Source organism: Anomaloglossus baeobatrachus, chromosome 3, assembly GCF_048569485.1.
Source record: "Anomaloglossus baeobatrachus isolate aAnoBae1 chromosome 3, aAnoBae1.hap1, whole genome shotgun sequence".
Taxonomy (NCBI): domain Eukaryota; kingdom Metazoa; phylum Chordata; class Amphibia; order Anura; family Aromobatidae; genus Anomaloglossus; species Anomaloglossus baeobatrachus.
Genome location: NC_134355.1, coordinates 468,542,503 through 468,561,073, shown reverse-complemented (window position 1 = coordinate 468,561,073; position 18,571 = coordinate 468,542,503).

Below are 18,571 nucleotides of genomic sequence, written 5' to 3'. Positions count from 1 at the left end.
AATGTTTTGAACTTCTGAATTTCAGGCTCCATATCTCACCATCCACTATAGCTTCAAATGTGAGGCTGCCTTCATTTTATAGACAATCATCTTGGCTATCTTATACATAATTTGACTTGCAACTATTTATCATATGATTAGTTCTGCAGATTCTTGTCATTGTCACTGCATTGTTACTGTTTTGCTCCTTTAAATCAAAACTTAATTTTTTATTATTTTGTTAGTATTTTGTAACTTCACCTTTTGGTTTTCAACACTGCCTGAATCCTTCTGGGCATGCTCTCTATCAGATTCAAGCATGAGTCTACTGAAATCTGATCTCAGGTCTTTTCTTCATATTCCCAATGTTGGTGCATACTGGTCGTCGCACTTGGGTATGTATACAGATTTTCATTCAACTATATCCACAAGTGTTTGATTGAATTGAGGTCTGGGAACTGGGTGGGGGAGCAGTCCAGCCCCTCTACTTCATTGTCGTTAAACCATTTTTTCTGCCAATCTCAACTTATGTTTTGGGTCGTTGTCCTGCTGGAACACTAAGTCATCTTTTTCATATTTTTAGTGGAGTGTATGAAGTAGTTCATCTAGTAGGATGCTCATATATATCTCACCATTGATATTAGTCAAGTATCAAAAGCCTTTGGCTGTGAAACAACCCCATATCATCAGGCCTCCTCCACTATACTTGATATTTCCTTCAATTTCTCAATCAGTTAACCTCTTCTTCCCTTGTTTCTTCCAGACCCATTGGCACCCATCAGAGCCTAGTCTATTGACTTTTGTCTCAGTGCTCAAAATTACCTGTTTCTAATCTTGCACTGTCCATTTTCCATACTTACAGTTTATACTGTGTATTGAAGTTGAGGCATCTTCACCTTTTTTCTGGCTACCATTCCAGACTTCTATACTGTGCATTGCATGGTACTTGCATGGACTTCTGTGATCTCACTATTACAAAGCATATGAGTCACCTCCACTGCCATGTTTGTCATGCCAGAACTGATAGTGTCACATGGATATCGTGTTTGACTGTCATGGCAGAGTTGGGTTCTGTTCAGACTACAGATTCTGACACTCCGCCTGATAACGTCTCTGGTGTCTGTGAGTAACCCTGGCAGATTGGGGCATCAACCTGCAGAGTGATAATTCATAGACAGGCTAGCAAGAGCTAATCTCTGCTAGTCTGCTTGTTAGTCTCCTTTGATGACATGTTGTGGGGAAGCCAATCACATCTGCTCCTCTCTTATATATGCTATCTAACTCCTTCCACCTATAGTTCATATTAGCTGGTCTGGTGAAGTATTGTGATCCAGACTATCTGGTGGTTATTATTAGTGATGAGCGAGCATGCTTGTCACTACTCGGTACTCGCACGAGTATCACTGTACTCGGGCTGCTCGGCGGGGACCGAGTAATCTCGCGATACTCGTGCTTTACTCGTGGTCTTCATTTCTGCATGTTGGCGCTCTTTTGAGAGCCAGCCCTCATGCAGGGATTGGCTGGCAGACCACTGCAATGCCACAGCCCTGTTAGTTGTGGAATTGCAGTGATTGGCCGGCCTGCACAGCGTCACCGAGCCTTTATATAGGCCGGCGCGCTGTGCTCTGCTCACAGCTATTCTGACAGTGAGTGTAGGGAGAGTGTCGCTGATTCAGGGAAAGCTTTGCGGCCCTTTATAGTTAGTTCCGGAGCAGGGCTGCAAACAGTGTGACCAGAAGTCCTTCTCAGGACTATTCTAGTTGTATACAGGCAGGCAGGGTATAGCCAGGTCGGAGTACAGTAGCAGAGTCCTTCTCAGGACTATTGTTGCTATATACAGGCAGGGTATAGCCAGGTCGGAATACAGGCTAGTGACCAGAAGAGTCCTTGTCAGGACTATTGTAGCAGTATACAGGCAGGCAGGCAGGCAGGGTAGTGGTGACCGTATACCAGCCTTCATCATATCTGGGGCTGGTGTACACAGTGTAAAACAGTCCAGATAGTGTCAGACTTCTCAGTAATTGTCGCTCCTAAAAACCAGTTAGGTTCTTATTGCGTCCGTGCTTGCATTTAAAAACAGCACGTGTGTGTCTGTCGGTGGCAGCGTACAGGTGCGCGTTTTGCACAAACTATTATATAACGCACAAGTCTAGTGTATAATACACGTCAGTCAGCAGTGTCTGATAGTGTCAGACTTCTCAGTAATTGTCGCTCCTAAAAACCAGTTAGGTTCTTATTGCGTCCGTGCTTGCATTTAAAAACAGCACGTGTGTGGCAGTCGGTGGCAGCGTACAGGTGCGCGTTTTGCACAAACTATTATATAACGCACAAGTCTAGTATATAATACACGTCAGTCAGCAGTGTCTGATAGTGTCAGACTTCTCAGTAATTGTCGCTCCTAAAAACCAGTTAGGTTCTTATTGCGTCCGTGCTTGCATTTAAAAACAGCACGTGTGTGGCAGTCGGTGGCAGCGTACAGGTGCGCGTTTTGCACAAACTATTATATAACGCACAAGTCTAGTGTATAATACACGTCAGTCAGCAGTGTCTGATAGTGTCAGACTTCTCAGTAATTGTCGCTCCTAAAAACCAGTTAGGTTCTTATTGCGTCCGTGCTTGCATTTAAAAACAGCACGTGTGTGGCAGTCGGTGGCAGCGTACAGGTGCGCGTTTTGCACAAACTATTATATAACGCACAAGTCTAGTGTATAATACACGTCAGTCAGCAGTGTCTGATAGTGTCAGACTTCTCAGTAATTGTCGCTCCTAAAAACCAGTTAGGTTCTTATTGCGTCCGTGCTTGCATTTAAAAACAGCACGTGTGTGGCAGTCGGTGGCAGCGTACAGGTGCGCGTTTTGCACAAACTATTATATAACGCACAAGTCTAGTGTATAATACACGTCAGTCAGCAGTGTCTGATAGTGTCAGACTTCTCAGTAATTGTCGCTCCTAAAAACCAGTTAGGTTCTTATTGCGTCCGTGCTTGCATTTAAAAACAGCACGTGTGTGGCAGTCGGTGGCAGCGTACAGGTGCGCGTTTTGCACAAACTATTATATAACGCACAAGTCTAGTGTATAATACACGTCAGTCAGCAGTGTCTGATAGTGTCAGACTTCTCAGTAATTGTCGCTCCTAAAAACCAGTTAGGTTCTTATTGCGTCCGTGCTTGCATTTAAAAACAGCACGTGTGTGGCAGTCGGTGGCAGCGTACAGGTGCGCGTTTTGCACAAACTATTATATAACGCACAAGTCTAGTGTATAATACACGTCAGTCAGCAGTGTCTGATAGTGTCAGACTTCTCAGTAATTGTCGCTCCTAAAAACCAGTTAGGTTCTTATTGCGTCCGTGCTTGCATTTAAAAACAGCACGTGTGTGGCAGTCGGTGGCAGCGTACAGGTGCGCGTTTTGCACAAACTATTATATAACGCACAAGTCTAGTGTATAATACACGTCAGTCAGCAGTGTCTGATAGTGTCAGACTTCTCAGTAATTGTCGCTCCTAAAAACCAGTTAGGTTCTTATTGCGTCCGTGCTTGCATTTAAAAACAGCACGTGTGTGGCAGTCGGTGGCAGCGTACAGGTGCGCGTTTTGCACAAACTATTATATAACGCACAAGTCTAGTGTATAATACACGTCAGTCAGCAGTGTCTGATAGTGTCAGACTTCTCAGTAATTGTCGCTCCTAAAAACCAGTTAGGTTCTTATTGCGTCCGTGCTTGCATTTAAAAACAGCACGTGTGTGGCAGTCGGTGGCAGCGTACAGGTGCGCGTTTTGCACAAACTATTATATAACGCACAAGTCTAGTGTATAATACACGTCAGTCAGCAGTGTCTGATAGTGTCAGACTTCTCAGTAATTGTCGCTCCTAAAAACCAGTTAGGTTCTTATTGCGTCCGTGCTTGCATTTAAAAACAGCACGTGTGTGGCAGTCGGTGGCAGCGTACAGGTGCGCGTTTTGCACAAACTATTATATAACGCACAAGTCTAGTGTATAATACACGTCAGTCAGCAGTGTCTGATAGTGTCAGACTTCTCAGTAATTGTCGCTCCTAAAAACCAGTTAGGTTCTTATTGCGTCCGTGCTTGCATTTAAAAACAGCACGTGTGTGGCAGTCGGTGGCAGCGTACAGGTGCGCGTTTTGCACAAACTATTATATAACGCACAAGTCTAGTGTATAATACACGTCAGTCAGCAGTGTCTGATAGTGTCAGACTTCTCAGTAATTGTCGCTCCTAAAAACCAGTTAGGTTCTTATTGCGTCCGTGCTTGCATTTAAAAACAGCACGTGTGTGGCAGTCGGTGGCAGCGTACAGGTGCGCGTTTTGCACAAACTATTATATAACGCACAAGTCTAGTGTATAATACACGTCAGTCAGCAGTGTCTGATAGTGTCAGACTTCTCAGTAATTGTCGCTCCTAAAAACCAGTTAGGTTCTTATTGCGTCCGTGCTTGCATTTAAAAACAGCACGTGTGTGGCAGTCGGTGGCAGCGTACAGGTGCGCGTTTTGCACAAACTATTATATAACGCACAAGTCTAGTGTATAATACACGTCAGTCAGCAGTGTCTGATAGTGTCAGACTTCTCAGTAATTGTCGCTCCTAAAAACCAGTTAGGTTCTTATTGCGTCCGTGCTTGCATTTAAAAACAGCACGTGTGTGGCAGTCGGTGGCAGCGTACAGGTGCGCGTTTTGCACAAACTATTATATAACGCACAAGTCTAGTGTATAATACACGTCAGTCAGCAGTGTCTGATAGTGTCAGACTTCTCAGTAATTGTCGCTCCTAAAAACCAGTTAGGTTCTTATTGCGTCCGTGCTTGCATTTAAAAACAGCACGTGTGTGGCAGTCGGTGGCAGCGTCAGGCTCCACGTTGTCCCTGGATAGAGACGTGCATGAGGGCCTGTAAACCTGAAGTGCCCATTGGAAGGAAGTGGGTCTATTGTAGTATAGCCCTTAGGCAGGGCAGCCAAAAATTGGGAGGCTCCACGTTGTCCCTGGGTAGAGACGTGCATGAGGGCCTCAAAACATTGTTCCCATTGCAAAGGAGCGGGTCTCCTGTCGTTGTAATGTCCATTCTGCAAAGAATGGGCGAAAAAATTTACCACTGGGGGTATACCTGAAACAAAGGCCTAAGTATTGCAATTTGTAACGGTCATCATCATGGTGGCGCATGAGGAGAAGGAGGAGCAGTCCAGCGATTATCCAAAGTCCAGAAGTGTGTACCCATGGGTGAGTGGAGGTACATGGCAAACTTTAAATTCCGCTCTCATTTGCTGGTGGTGTGGTGAAGTCTGGCCCAATCCAACCCTTGTTCATCTTGATCAGAGTCAGCTTGTCAGCATTTTCAGTTGACAGGCGGGTGCGTTTATCTGTAATGATTCCACCTGCGGCACTAAAAACACGCTCTGACAAAACGCTAGCAGCAGGGCAGGCCAGGACTTCCAAGGCGTAGAGAGCCAATTCATGCCACGTGTCCAGCTTGGATACCCAATAATTGTAAGGCACAGAGGAATGTCGGAGTACAGTTGTTCGATCTGCAAGGTACTCCTTCAGCATCTGGGCAAACTTAGGATTTCTTGTGGCACTACCCCGCACCTCAGGGGCTGTGGTACGTGAGGGGCTGAGAAAACTGTCACACATCTTAAAGACTGTTCCCCTACCTCTGGCGGATTGGACTTGTGCCTCTCTCGGCTGTACGCCTCGGTTGTCCACTGATTCATGACCTATGCCGCTAGCGTTTTGTGAGGGGAATGCTTTGCCTACTTCCGTGACTATGGCCTTCTGGAACTGCTGCATTTTGCCTGACCTCTCCGCCTCGGGAATAAGAGACAAAAAGTTCTCCTTTTAGCGTGGGTCTAACAGTGTTACCAACCAGTAATGATTGTCGGCCAAGATGTTCTTAACGCGAGGGTCACGAGACAGGCAGCTTACCATAAAGTCAGCCATGTGTGCCAGACTCTTAACAGCCATCACTTCAGTATCCTGACCAACACGATGACTGAACATGCTGTCCTCCTCCTCCTCATCATCTACCCTGTCCTCTGGCCAGCCACGCTGAACCGAGGATATGACTGCATGTCATATCCTCAATTTGGCCAGAGAGTTGCTCCATGTCTTCATCCTCCTCCTCGTCATAGTCCTCCACTGCACGTTGTGATGAGACGAGGCTGGGCTGTGTGTTATCATTCATCACCCACACCCACTACTGTTTCTTGCTGAAACTCATCGCGCTCCGCCTGCAATGCATCATGTTTGTTTTCTGAGCAGAGACCATTTTAGAAGGCAGAGAAGCGGTATGGTGACGCTAATAATGTCGTCATCGCCGCTCACCATCTTGTTGTAGTCCTCAAAGTTTTGGCGGATGGTGCATAGGTCGGACATCCATCTCCACTCCTCAGGTGTTATGTGTGGAGTTTGACCCATTTCCCGACGGCTTAGGTGATGCAGGTACTCAACAACTGCCCTCTTCTGCTCACATATCCTGACCAACATGTGCAGAGTTGAATTCCAACGCGTGGGGACATCACACACCAGTCTGTGTGCCGGAAGATGCAAACGGCGTCTTAAGCCGGCAAGGCCGGCTGAAGCAGTAGGTGACTTTCGAAAATGTGCAGACAGGCGGCGAACTTTTACCAGCAGATCAGACAGCTCTGAGTATGACTTTAGAAACCGCTGAACCTCGAGGTTGAGCACATGGGCCACGCATGGAACATGTGTCAGCTGGCCTCGCCTCAAAGCCGCCACCAGGTTCCGGCCATTGTCACACACGACCTTTCCTGGCTTTAGGTTCAGAGTTGTGAGCCAGTGATCTGCCTGCTGTTTCAGAGCTGTCCACACCTCTTCTGCATTGTGGGGTTTGTCACCTATGCAGATTAGCTTCAGCACTGCCTGTTGCCGCTTCGCCGAGGCAGTGCTGCAGTGCTTCTGTGTCGCCCTGGACAAGCCAGGGGCCACAGAGCACAACACTTAAACACCCCACACTCCCTGCAGGCATATCATAGTCAAAACACAAAATCCTTGTTGCCTTCCCCAGGGGCTGTTGTCCACACCAGGGTGTGGAGCCAGGCGGTTGGTCTCCACCCACCGAGGAGGAGGGAAAACACAGGCAGTGAGAGTTAAGCTAAGGAAGTGGAAGGAGGAAAGTAGTAGAGAGGAGAAAAGTGACAGCAAAGAGCCTGAAGTTGGTCCGGGTGTGTGGCCCGGACAGGACAGCAAGGTTGGCAGGATGTGGTGACCGTCTGCAGTGGAGGCCGATTGGAGTCTGCCGTAAGGACCGTGGACGGGTGGTGACCCGGCCGTACCGGACCGGTATACAAAGAGAAGCCAGCACCATTGGCAGAGGACTTTCGGATCCCGGCAAGGCTTGGTGTCGCCGTGAATTTGCCAAATCCGTTATTGAAGGGGACCTCAGGGTTTCCAAACAGCCAAGTCCAGATAGAAGGCAACCGTACAACCGTGAAGGGGAGACACAGCCACCGCCAAGGGCAACCGTCTCCCAGGGCCAGCGCCTGTGGGCAAAAGGGGCTCCTCCGGCCCATATCCAGGTCAGGGAGCGGGTTACCGTTGGGAAACCATCACTACCAACACTTAACTTAGGTGCAGGGAGAGACAGTCATCACTAACCTGCAGGGAGGAACAACCGCAGCCGTCCGAGTGACCCGTCCATCCAGCCACTTGTTTTACCCTGAACTGTGTCATCATCATTGGGCTGAGTGAGTACCTCCGTGCCGTGCGGCACAGCGCTGCCCCTGCGACCATGCACTTCATCAGGCCCCGCAACCCGCCTGTCATCCATCTCTACCCCATCACCAGGCCCCGGGACAACCAACCCCCCTACCCACGGAGGGGAGAAATAACAACAAAGCTGCTCCCTGTCACAGGCTCCCGGGATCCCCGTCCAGAGCAGCGGTGGTGTCCACACAATCACCACAACCGTGGGTGGCGTCACGGACAATATCCCCAAAACCCAAACCACCCCTTTTCACTCACGGGCGAGTAGCGCCGCTCGAGTCCCCGGGATCCGGCCATCGCTCGAGCCAACGAGCAGCAGCAGCCGTAGAGCTGCGTCAGCCGGACCCGAGCAGTGGGAGAGCGCACCGTCCCCTCCTCCGCCAGCGACACTTCCAGCTTGGGACTGGTGTGGAGGGTAAAGTGGATCAGGATGCGCAGGAGGAGGAGGAGGCTGAGGAGCATGACATTCCGGAGCTGTAAAGTGTGTGTGAAACCCTGACTGAGGTAGGGCCTGCAAAACTTGGTGTGTGAAGGACGTGTTCCGTCCCTCGCTCAGACTGGGTCCCAGCTTGCACAATATTAACCCAGTGTGACGTCAACGAGATGTAGCGTCCTTGCCCACATGCACTTGTCCACGTGTCTGTGGTTAGGTGGACTTTGGCTGAAACAGCGTTGTTCAGGGCACGTGTGATGTTTTGTGACACGTGGTTAGTTATGCAATGCGGGGACGGCACACAGGGAGAAATAGTGGCGTCTGTGGACCGAGTAACGTGGGACAGCTGCCACCATCAGTTCGCGGAATGCTTCTGTCTCAACCAGCCTAAAAGGCAACATTTCCAGCGCAAGCAGTCGCGAAATGTTAGCATTTAGAACTGTGGCATGTGGGGTGTTGGCAGTGTATTTGCGCCTGCGCTCAAAGGTTTGCTGAATGGATAACTGAACGTTGCGCTGGGACAAGGACGTGCTTGATGATGGTGTTCTTTCTGCGTAGGCAACTGCAGGTGCAGGAGTGGAGGAGGCTTGTTCGCAGGCAGCATGGACAGGGGATTGGCTCGCATGCACAACCAGCGAAGACGTAGCAGTGACATCAGCAAGCACTGCTCCTCGACTCTGTTGTACTTCCCACAAAGTCGGGTGCTTGGCTGACATGTGCCTGATCATGCTGGTGGTGGTCAGGCTGCTAGTTTTGGTACCCCTGCTGATGCTGGCATGGCAGGTGTTGCAAATGGCTTTTTTAGAATCATCTGGAGCCAACTTAAAAAACTGCCAGTGTCAGAGTTCCGGGTTTTCCAGTTTTCTTTTGAAAGAGCTTGCCCTTTGTTAACATGGAGTTTTCTGTTCTGTTGCCCTACTTCCTGTCCATCTGTTTAAAAGCCGCCCCTAAAGCTTAGTCCAGTGCCTGAGTATACTGCTTCCTGTGTGCTCCTGCCCTGCTGCTTTTGGTTCCTGATTGTTATTCGGATCCTCTTGGAAAACAACCGACACCGACTCTGGACTTCATCTGGTATCATCTAGCTGTACCTGGACTCCGTTTGCCGTCTTTGGTCGGAACTTCTGCCCGGTTCCTTCCGTTTAATACCACTCTGGACTCACATCACGTACAGACATTTTTCGACTTACCTATTGCCCTTTTGTGTCCCGGCTGCTGCGCATTTAGGGCTTCTGGGGTGATTGCCAGACAGTCCCTGTATAGGGGTTTGCTGTTGGTGGTCTCCCTGGGGGAGTCCGGTGCGCGGTCCCGGGAATTCCCTTTCGCTCAGTCCCTGGAAGGTATTTCCTGTATTTATGTTCTACTGTGTTTTTGTTCCGTTTATGTACATATTTGCTGGTTGCATATTATAAATGTCTTGCACCAAGAACTCGTCTCTGGTTGTCATTGCCCTAACGCAATCGAAATCCTCAATACATACAATAGTATTACAGCCAGACTCGGGAAGACCTAACATTTGTACAGGCACCTTGTGTCGTGTTTTTCCGGGGAACAGTTGCCTGACATCTGCCTGGGGCCACCACTCTGCTTCTTACTGCCTGTTGGGATGCTACGCCTCCCTCCCCCTGTGCACTGCTGTCCTCGCTCTGCATATCCTCCTGCCAGGTTGGGTCAGTTACTGGATCATCCACCACGTCGTCTTCCTCTTCCGCACCCTGCTCCTCCTCCTGACTTCCTGACAATTGTGTCTCATCATCGTCCACCCCTTGTTGAGACACGTTGCCAACTTCGTGAGAACGTGGCTGCTCAAATATTTGTGCATCTGTACATACAATCTCGTCATGGCCCACTTCAACAGGAGCTGGCGAGAGGCCAGAATTTGTGAATGGAAACGTGAACGAACAGCTCTTCCGAGTGTCCAAGTGTGGGATCAGTAATGTCCGTGGACGTGTACTCGGCCTGGTGGTAGGAAGGAGGATCAGGTTCTGAAATGTGCGGTGCAGTATCACGGCTACTGACACTTGACCGTGTGGAAGACAGAGTGTTTGTGGTGGTACCAATCTGACTGGAAGCATTATCCGCTATCCAACTAACAACCTGTTGACACTGGTCTTGGTTCAAGAGCGGTGTACTGCTGCGATCCCCAAGAATTTGGGACAGGACGTGCGAGCGACTAGATGTGGCCCTTTGTTGTGGCGAAATTAGAGCTTGCACACAACCTCGGTGTCTGCCTGCACCACCATCACGTCCACTTCCTTGTTCGTTGACAACGCCCTTGCGCATTTTGCAATGCTGTGCTGATGTGTATTCACTAGACTTGTGTGTTATATCCAAGTTTTTGCAAAACTCACACAAATGCAGCGGAAAGCTGCCACCAACAGGCACACACGTGCGGTTTTTAAATGCAAGCACGGAGGCACTAAGAACCTAACAGGTCTCTATCCAGGGACAACGTGGAGCCTCTCAATTTTTGGCTGCCCTGCCTAAGGGCTATACTATAATACACCCACTTCCTTCCAATGGGCACTTCAGGTTTACAGGCCTTCATGCACGTCTCTATCCAGGGACAACGTGGAGCCTCCCAATTTTTGGCTGCCCTGCCTAAGGGCTATACTATAATACACCCACTTCCTTCCAATGGGCACTTCAGGTTTACAGGCCTTCATGCACGTCTCTATCCAGGGACAACGTGGAGCCTCCCAATGTTTGGCTGCCCTGCCTAAGGGCTATACTATAATACACCCACTTCCTTCCAATGGGCACTTCAGGTTTACAGGCCTTCATGCACGTCTCTATCCAGGGACAACGTGGAGCCTCCCAATGTTTGGCTTCCCTGCCTAAGGGCTATACTATAATACACCCACTTCCTTCCAATGGGCACTTCAGGTTTACAGGCCTTCATGCACGTCTCTATCCAGGGACAACGTGGAGCCTCCCAATGTTTGGCTTCCCTGCCTAATGGCTATACTATAATACACCCACTTCCTTCCAATGGGCACTTCAGGTTTACAGGCCTTCATGCACGTCTCTATCCAGGGACAACGTGGAGCCTCCCAATTTTTGGCTGCCCTGCCTAAGGGCTATACTATAATACACCCACTTCCTTCCAATGGGCACTTCAGGTTTACAGGCCTTCATGCACGTCTCTATCCAGGGACAACGTGGAGCCTCCCAATTTTTGGCTGCCCTGCCTAAGGGCTATACTATAATACACCCACTTCCTTACAATGGGCACTTCAGGTTTACAGGCCCTCATGCACGTCTGTATGCAGGGGCATTGGTGAACCTCACAATTTAGGACTGCCCTGGCAAAGGAAAATACTACAAAGACTCACTTCCTCAAAATGGGCACATTAGACTCAAGAGGCCTTCATGTACGTCTCTTCTCAGGGACATCGGAGTGCCACACAATGTTTTCACGTAAAATCTTTCATGTATTGATCTCAAAAAGTAACATACACCAGCTCTATCTCACTATTGGGTATGTGCCCTTAACATTTCCGCCATGAAAAATCATTTTGGGGTCATTTTGGAAGGTTTTCTGATGAGTCCGTAAAAATGGCGTAAAACGCGGACAAAATTGTTCACAGCTGTGACTTTTGAGTGATAAATGCTTCAAGGGGTCTTCCCCATGCTGTTGCCATGTCATTTGAGCACTCTTCTGAGACTTTTGTGCCATTTTTAGGGTTTCTCCATGCTGCCGGGAGGTCATTTCACAAAAATACTCGGGTCTCCCATAGGATAACATTGGGCTCGTTGCTCGGGCCGAGTACACGAGTATCTTGGGAGGCTCGGCCCGAGCTTCGAGCACCCGAGCTTTTTAGTACTCGCTCATCACTAGTTATTATACTTGTTGCTGAGTGCGGTTGTGGAGTTAACCCTTGTTGCCTTTTTGTTGTCACCTTCCTGCTCGTGCTTTATACCTGAGTCTCTCATTGTCTATTCCTGGGTGTGTAGGTTGTCAGAGTATTCGTTTTCTCTTGTCTGTCTCTATATGTTTTCCATCAAATACCTGCCCCATGCTTCCCTAGTGGGAGGTGGTATGAGAGTCATCTCTACCATCAGGAGTAACTCTAAAATTAGGGATTGCCTGGGGTCCCCTAGTGTAAGGAACAGTATAGGAGGCCCTGTCCTCCGCTCACCTAACAGTCACCTCATGACATTATAGCTGGCCCAACTTTCACATTCCTGTATGGATCCAGTTGCAGTGCTAGCGAGATAGTTTCAGATGATAATGGAAAGATTTTCGGGTAACGCAGCCATTTTTTTTCATTTTTGGAGAGTATATAAGTTATACTTTTATTTCCTCTGGTAGTGAGAAGGAAGCTGTAGTAATTGGTCGTGTTTTCCATCACTTCAGACTCTGAATGTAGCAGATCTGGGATCGTTGTGGGATGTTGTTGCGTCGGACCTGCAGGGGTGTTTTGGGGTTTAATAAAGAGTTGAAAGAGAATGTGTGTATATTTTATTTTAAATAAAGGATTTTTCTGTGTGTTTATTTCTTTTGACTTACACGATATTAATGGTTATGTCTTATAGACAGCTCCCCATTATTTACCTAGGGCTTGATGGCAGTTGTGATTTTTGACAAATCACAAATGTCATCAACCCCATATATTACCCCAAATGCCACCAAACATGGTAAAGCACCAGAATTGGTGCATTTGATGGATGTGCCAATTCTGGGTGGCTGTTGGCTGGGAGGGGCCAGTAACCATGGCTCTTCCAAACCTGATACTACAACCTAACAGCTGTAAGCTTTAATGTGTCTGGTTTTTAAAAATATGGGGGACCCCACACTGTTTTTTAAATTATTTATCTAAGTTATTTTTAAAAATGGTGTGAGATCCCATCTATTTTTGATAACCAGCCTTGGTAAAGCAGTGTGCTGGGGTTACATTGCAGCCTGTAGCTGCTACTTTACCTGCACTAGTTATAAAACTAGGGAGTGAGTCCACATCATTTTTTTTTACAGTGGAGTACCAGCCAATCACAGCTATGCCAATACTTGACATGGCTGTGATGGGGCCATTATTTGTCCACACTGGAAAAGCCTGATGATTGGCTGCTCTGCAACCAGTCAACAAGCGTTATTCGGATGACAAAGCCTAACAGGAACCGGACCTACAGTTAAAGTCCGTGTTTGAATCTGATACTCAAGCACCTGGTTTATGGCATCAACCCCAAACTTTACCGTTCGGGTTCGCTCATTCCTTATCATAACCATTATTTTGCAATAAACGCAAAAAAAACCCTTTTTCCATGGACTATTAAAACCTTTATTTCTGTAATTCAATTCTGACTTCTTGATTCACACTTGGTAATTTTTTAGCCTGTTGAAACCAAGCTTTATTTAATCTCCTCTGGTCTATTACCCGCCATATGGCTGAGGTGGTATGCTGTAGCCTAATAACAATTATGATTGTAAGTAATTTTTAATGAATATCTAGGGATAAACAAATGAATCATATGGTTTTGTTAATTTATTCAAGAAAGTTCACAAGGGAAAAGATTAATCATCTATGCAACAAACCTATGCCATTATTCTAAAGGATCCAGCACGCCGCCAACTGTTTCCATAGCAGCAAGTGATTTTCTCACCTATTGTGAAATCAATGGCCGCTCCCAAGCTGATTGGTTCAATTAGATTCGACTTCCAGCCAGCCAAAGGGGCTTATGTACTTAAAAATTGGGAAATGGGAGCATACATCTTTTAAATTGCACATTTGACAAGGATTTCCCCTTAAAGTAAAAAAAGATGAGAACCCCTAATTTCATGCAATATAGTCTTTATAGAGAGTTGTCCTAAAGAGTCTGCAGACCTGGGACTGAAATTTGCATTTTATGCAAGAAAGATTTACTCCTTTATTTCTCTGCATATGTACATTTAGCAGTTCTGAAGTTGCAGTGTTACCGTAAGCCATGAAAGTCTAAATCACCTACTTTAAAGAATTGTATAAACCAAAAATGACTTAACATTTAAATCACATTTTTTATTACATTTATTTTTATTTCATATCATAGTCTGTATTAATAAATCTATCAATTTTCACACTTGCCGTTGAGGCTATTTTAGATTAATACTTCCTGGTCTATACACAAAGCTTTTCAGAAGTCTCATTATCATTACAGGCAGGATTAGAATAACAGGCAACACCTCTATAAACAACTGATGACCCATGAACCACCATTTTCAAATTATGTGATGTCATAGCTCACCTCTTTCCCCCTCCTACAACAATGACCTATGCACACACTCATTACATGCATGTGTAGCGCCCCTGAACCCCTCAGGGCACTACTAGGTATTGCATCCTGCCAAAGATGCAGGGTCTACCACCAGGAAGACCAGTGCTGGTACCAGGGTATTCAGAAGGATTAATGTTTTTTACAGGTATATGGAAAAAAATTTAAAAGTGACAGATCATACCTATTTCTAAAATCACACTTTATTAGAATAATTTCTTTAAAATCACAAACTCAACAAAAACTACATATAAATACCTAAACACCATGTAGTGGCTGTCAAGTGTCAATATTCCCAGAAAATACTGTAAAAAAAATCAGAAAAAATTATTAGAAAAAAATTATATATATATATATATATATATATATATATATACCACAGAGAGGAGAGGAGACCTTTGGGTGGCTTTACAGAGTAACTAGAATATCCCCAGATGACTAAAGGGATATATTAGTATGGTTCTGTTCCTTATCCCTAGGGCTGTTTGTCTGCCTGTCAATGAAGTACACCCTTATTTTTACGGTGCCCCCATTCCTCGACGGCTTTCCCTTTTCTGTCCCTCTGTGGGTATACAATAAATCAAAAAAATTTTTGATTGAAGGTTAGTCCTCTTCCTCCTGTTTCTGGGTGATGACAGTCCACTAACATCTTGGGTGTAATCACTTATACCCCAGAATAATCGTATAGTCAGGATTAGTTACAATTTATTTCTTAACTGTCCCTAGATCTGTACCCTTCTTATCAATGGAGTACATTCTAATTTACACAATGCCCCCATTCCTCGGCGGCTGTTCCTCATTAAATTGCTGCCTTAAACAATGATGCAACATAGACCAGAGGTACGGGACCAAAATGATTTTCATCAGCTGACTTATCTGATATTTTTTCGGGGTCTTAAATTATCTCCCACATCAATCAATGGACACATTTGAAACCCAAATACCTAAACACCATGTAGTGGCTGTCAAGTGTCAATAATCCCAGAAAATATTGTCAAAAAAATAATAAAAAAAAAATCAGAAAAAAATCTGAAAAAATTATTAGAAAAAAATTATATATATATACTACAGAGAGGAGAGGAGACATTCAGATGGCTTTACAGAGTAACCAGGATATCCCCAGATGACTAAAGGGATATATTAGTATGGTTCTGTTCCTTTTCCCTAGGGCTGTTTGTCTGCCTGTCAATGGAGTACACCCTTATTTTTATGGTGCCCCCATTCCTCAACGGCTTTCCCTTTTCTGTCCCTTTGTGGGTAAACAATAAATCAAAAACATTTTTGATTGAAGGTTAGTCCTCTTCCTCCTGTTTCTGGGTGGTGACAGTCCACTAAATAAACATCTTGGGTGTAATCACTTATACCCCAGAATAATTGTATAGTCAGGATTAATTACAATTCATTTCTTAACTGTCCCTAGATCTGTACCCTTCTTATCAATGGAGTACATTCTAATTTACACAATGCCCCCATTCCTCGGTGGCTGTCCCTCATTAATTTGCTGCCTTAAACAATGATGCAACATAGACCAGAGGTACGGGACCAAAATGATTTTCATCAGCTGACTTATCTGATATTTTTCCGGGGTCTTAAATTGTCTCCCATATCAATCAATGGACACATTTGAAACTCGACGCGTTTCCCTCCATCTCCATCATAGACAGAGTTCCTCAGGAGATTCAAAAGCTGGGCATAATAGCCACCTTCAATGATGTGCTCTCCATGGGTCAAAAAATGGTCTCTTTTTTTTATTTTTTTGACAATATTTTCTGGGATTATTGACACGTGACAGCCACTACATGGTGTTTAGGTATTTGAGTTTCAAATGTGTCCATTGATTGATGTGGGAGATAATTTAAGACCCCGGAAAAATATCAGATAAGTCAGCTGATGAAAATCATTTTGGTCCCGTACCTCTGGTCTATGTTGCATCATTGTTTAAGGCAGCAATTAAATGAGGGACAGCCGCCGAGGAATGGGGGCATTGTGTAAATTAGAATGTACTCCATTGATAAGAAGGGTACAGATCTAGGGACAGTTAAGAAATAAATTGTAACTAATCCTGACTAAACGATTATTCTGGGTTATAAGTGATTATTACACCCAAGATGTTTATTTAGTGGACTGTCATCACCCAGAAACAGGAGGAAGAGGACTAACCTTCAATCAAAAATTTTTTTGATTTATTGTATACCCACAAAGGGACAGAAAAGGGAAAGCCGTCGAGGAATGGGGGCACCGAAAAAATAAGGGTGTACTCCATTGACAGGCAGACAAACAGCCCTAGGGATAAGGAACAGAACCATACTAATATATCCCTTTAGTCATCTGGGGATCTTCTAGTTACTCTGTAAAGCCATCCGAAGGTCTCCTCTCCTCTCTTTGGTATATATATATATATCATTTTTTTCTAATAATTTTTTCTGATTTTTTTGACAGTATTTTCTGGGAATATTGACACTTGACAGCCACTACATGGTGTTTAGGTATTTATATGTAGTTTTTGTTGAGTTTGTGATTTTAAAGAAATTATTCTAATAAAGTGTGATTTTAGAAACAGTGCTGGTACCACCAAAACACATAACATCCCCAGTTTCCCACTCCCCATTAGGGATGACTGACTAGTCTGGGACCCAGTGGATGGCCACCTAGAGGCGGAGCCAGTCCGGTCCACTAGAAGGTAGCCCATTGGGAGGGGACAAACAGACACATACAGACACTCAGAAAGTAGAGTCCGGTAGTGACAGTTGAAGGGGGCGGACGTGTCTCCAGACGGGGTCATGTAACAGCGGCCTAGGTGGCAAAGGAGAGTGGTTGCCAGGGATGGTATAGCCAGGTACCTCTGGAACCAGAGTACCGACGGGGCACAGGACCCTGGGTCAGGCGACAGCTTCAGGCAACCTGACAAATACCTGCACAATGAGGGGACCTTCACGGACCTCACTGACCCAAGACCCAACACAGACCCTACAGGGTTTTCACTGCCCGCCGTACAGACGAGGGACTGCCGACAGACAGTAAGGGACTCACAAACACTCCAGGCTATAGGGTCCCACCAACCAGTGAGAGGTTCCAGGGAAAGAGACTACCAGGTCACCACACCGGCACTGTGACAAAAGGGACCAGGGGTTTGAACCAGCTGTCCTCAGGGCCACAGCTCAACATCACTTTGAGTAAACAGAAGTTGCACTGCATCCCTACCATGTGGTCTCCCTTCTTTCTGCAATGCACCCCGCCATTCATTCCCTGGGGCCCAGTCCTACTTGCGGAGGGCCTACCATCCCAGCTGCCACCACCACCAGCCCCAGAGGTAACAGATTGTGCAGCGGCGGTTCTATCACCATAACCGCAACCGCAAGTGGCGTCACAATACAAACTCTTTTATCTCCCCTGTACATATTCTCCATTAAAAAGGGTCTTAAGGGTCACTGAACTGGGAATCAGCCATTCTATAAACGTGACACAGCATCCCCATACATATACGGCCTGGGACCGAGTACCCCATAGCCCTGGGTGACACAGCCTTGTCCTGGCGTTACGAACAGGATATGGACTGGACCCATTAACACGGGTGACATGCGCCTGATGGGCTGTTTTGTGTGCAAACTATCGCCATTTTGTTTTTGTGAAAAAACAACTGCACTATCACTGTGGTGAAAAGGGCGCGAAAGGGGATCCCGCTCACAACTCCTGCAAGCGCTGGCGGAAAAAGGCAGTACCCTGACCTGGAAGCTCCCGAAGTGCTGAAGTCTCCACGAGAGTTGTAAGAATAACCAAGAGGGGTGGGAAAAATGCAGGCACCAGATGACGGGAGTGCAGCGGAGCCTCCTCCGGTAGTGCCACGTGATGGGGATGCAGCAGCACCTGGACAGCAGAGAGGTTAGATGTTGAGGTCTAGCAGCTGTGAGGAATGATGAGGGTGCAGCAGTTCTGACAGATCGCGGTGTAGCAAGCGGAAATGATGGAGGAGGTGGCGGCCATGTGGGCCCACGAGCACTGGCCACCGATGGCAGAGATAGCACCAAGACCCTCCCAGACCACTGCAACTCAAATGCTGGCACCCTTATTCAACCGGACTGCACCACCATCCGGCCTGGCCATATCAGACCCAGCCACATCACCTTCTCTAGTAGGGAAGGATCAATCTGCACCGCCTTCCCCGGCCTGACCAGACCAG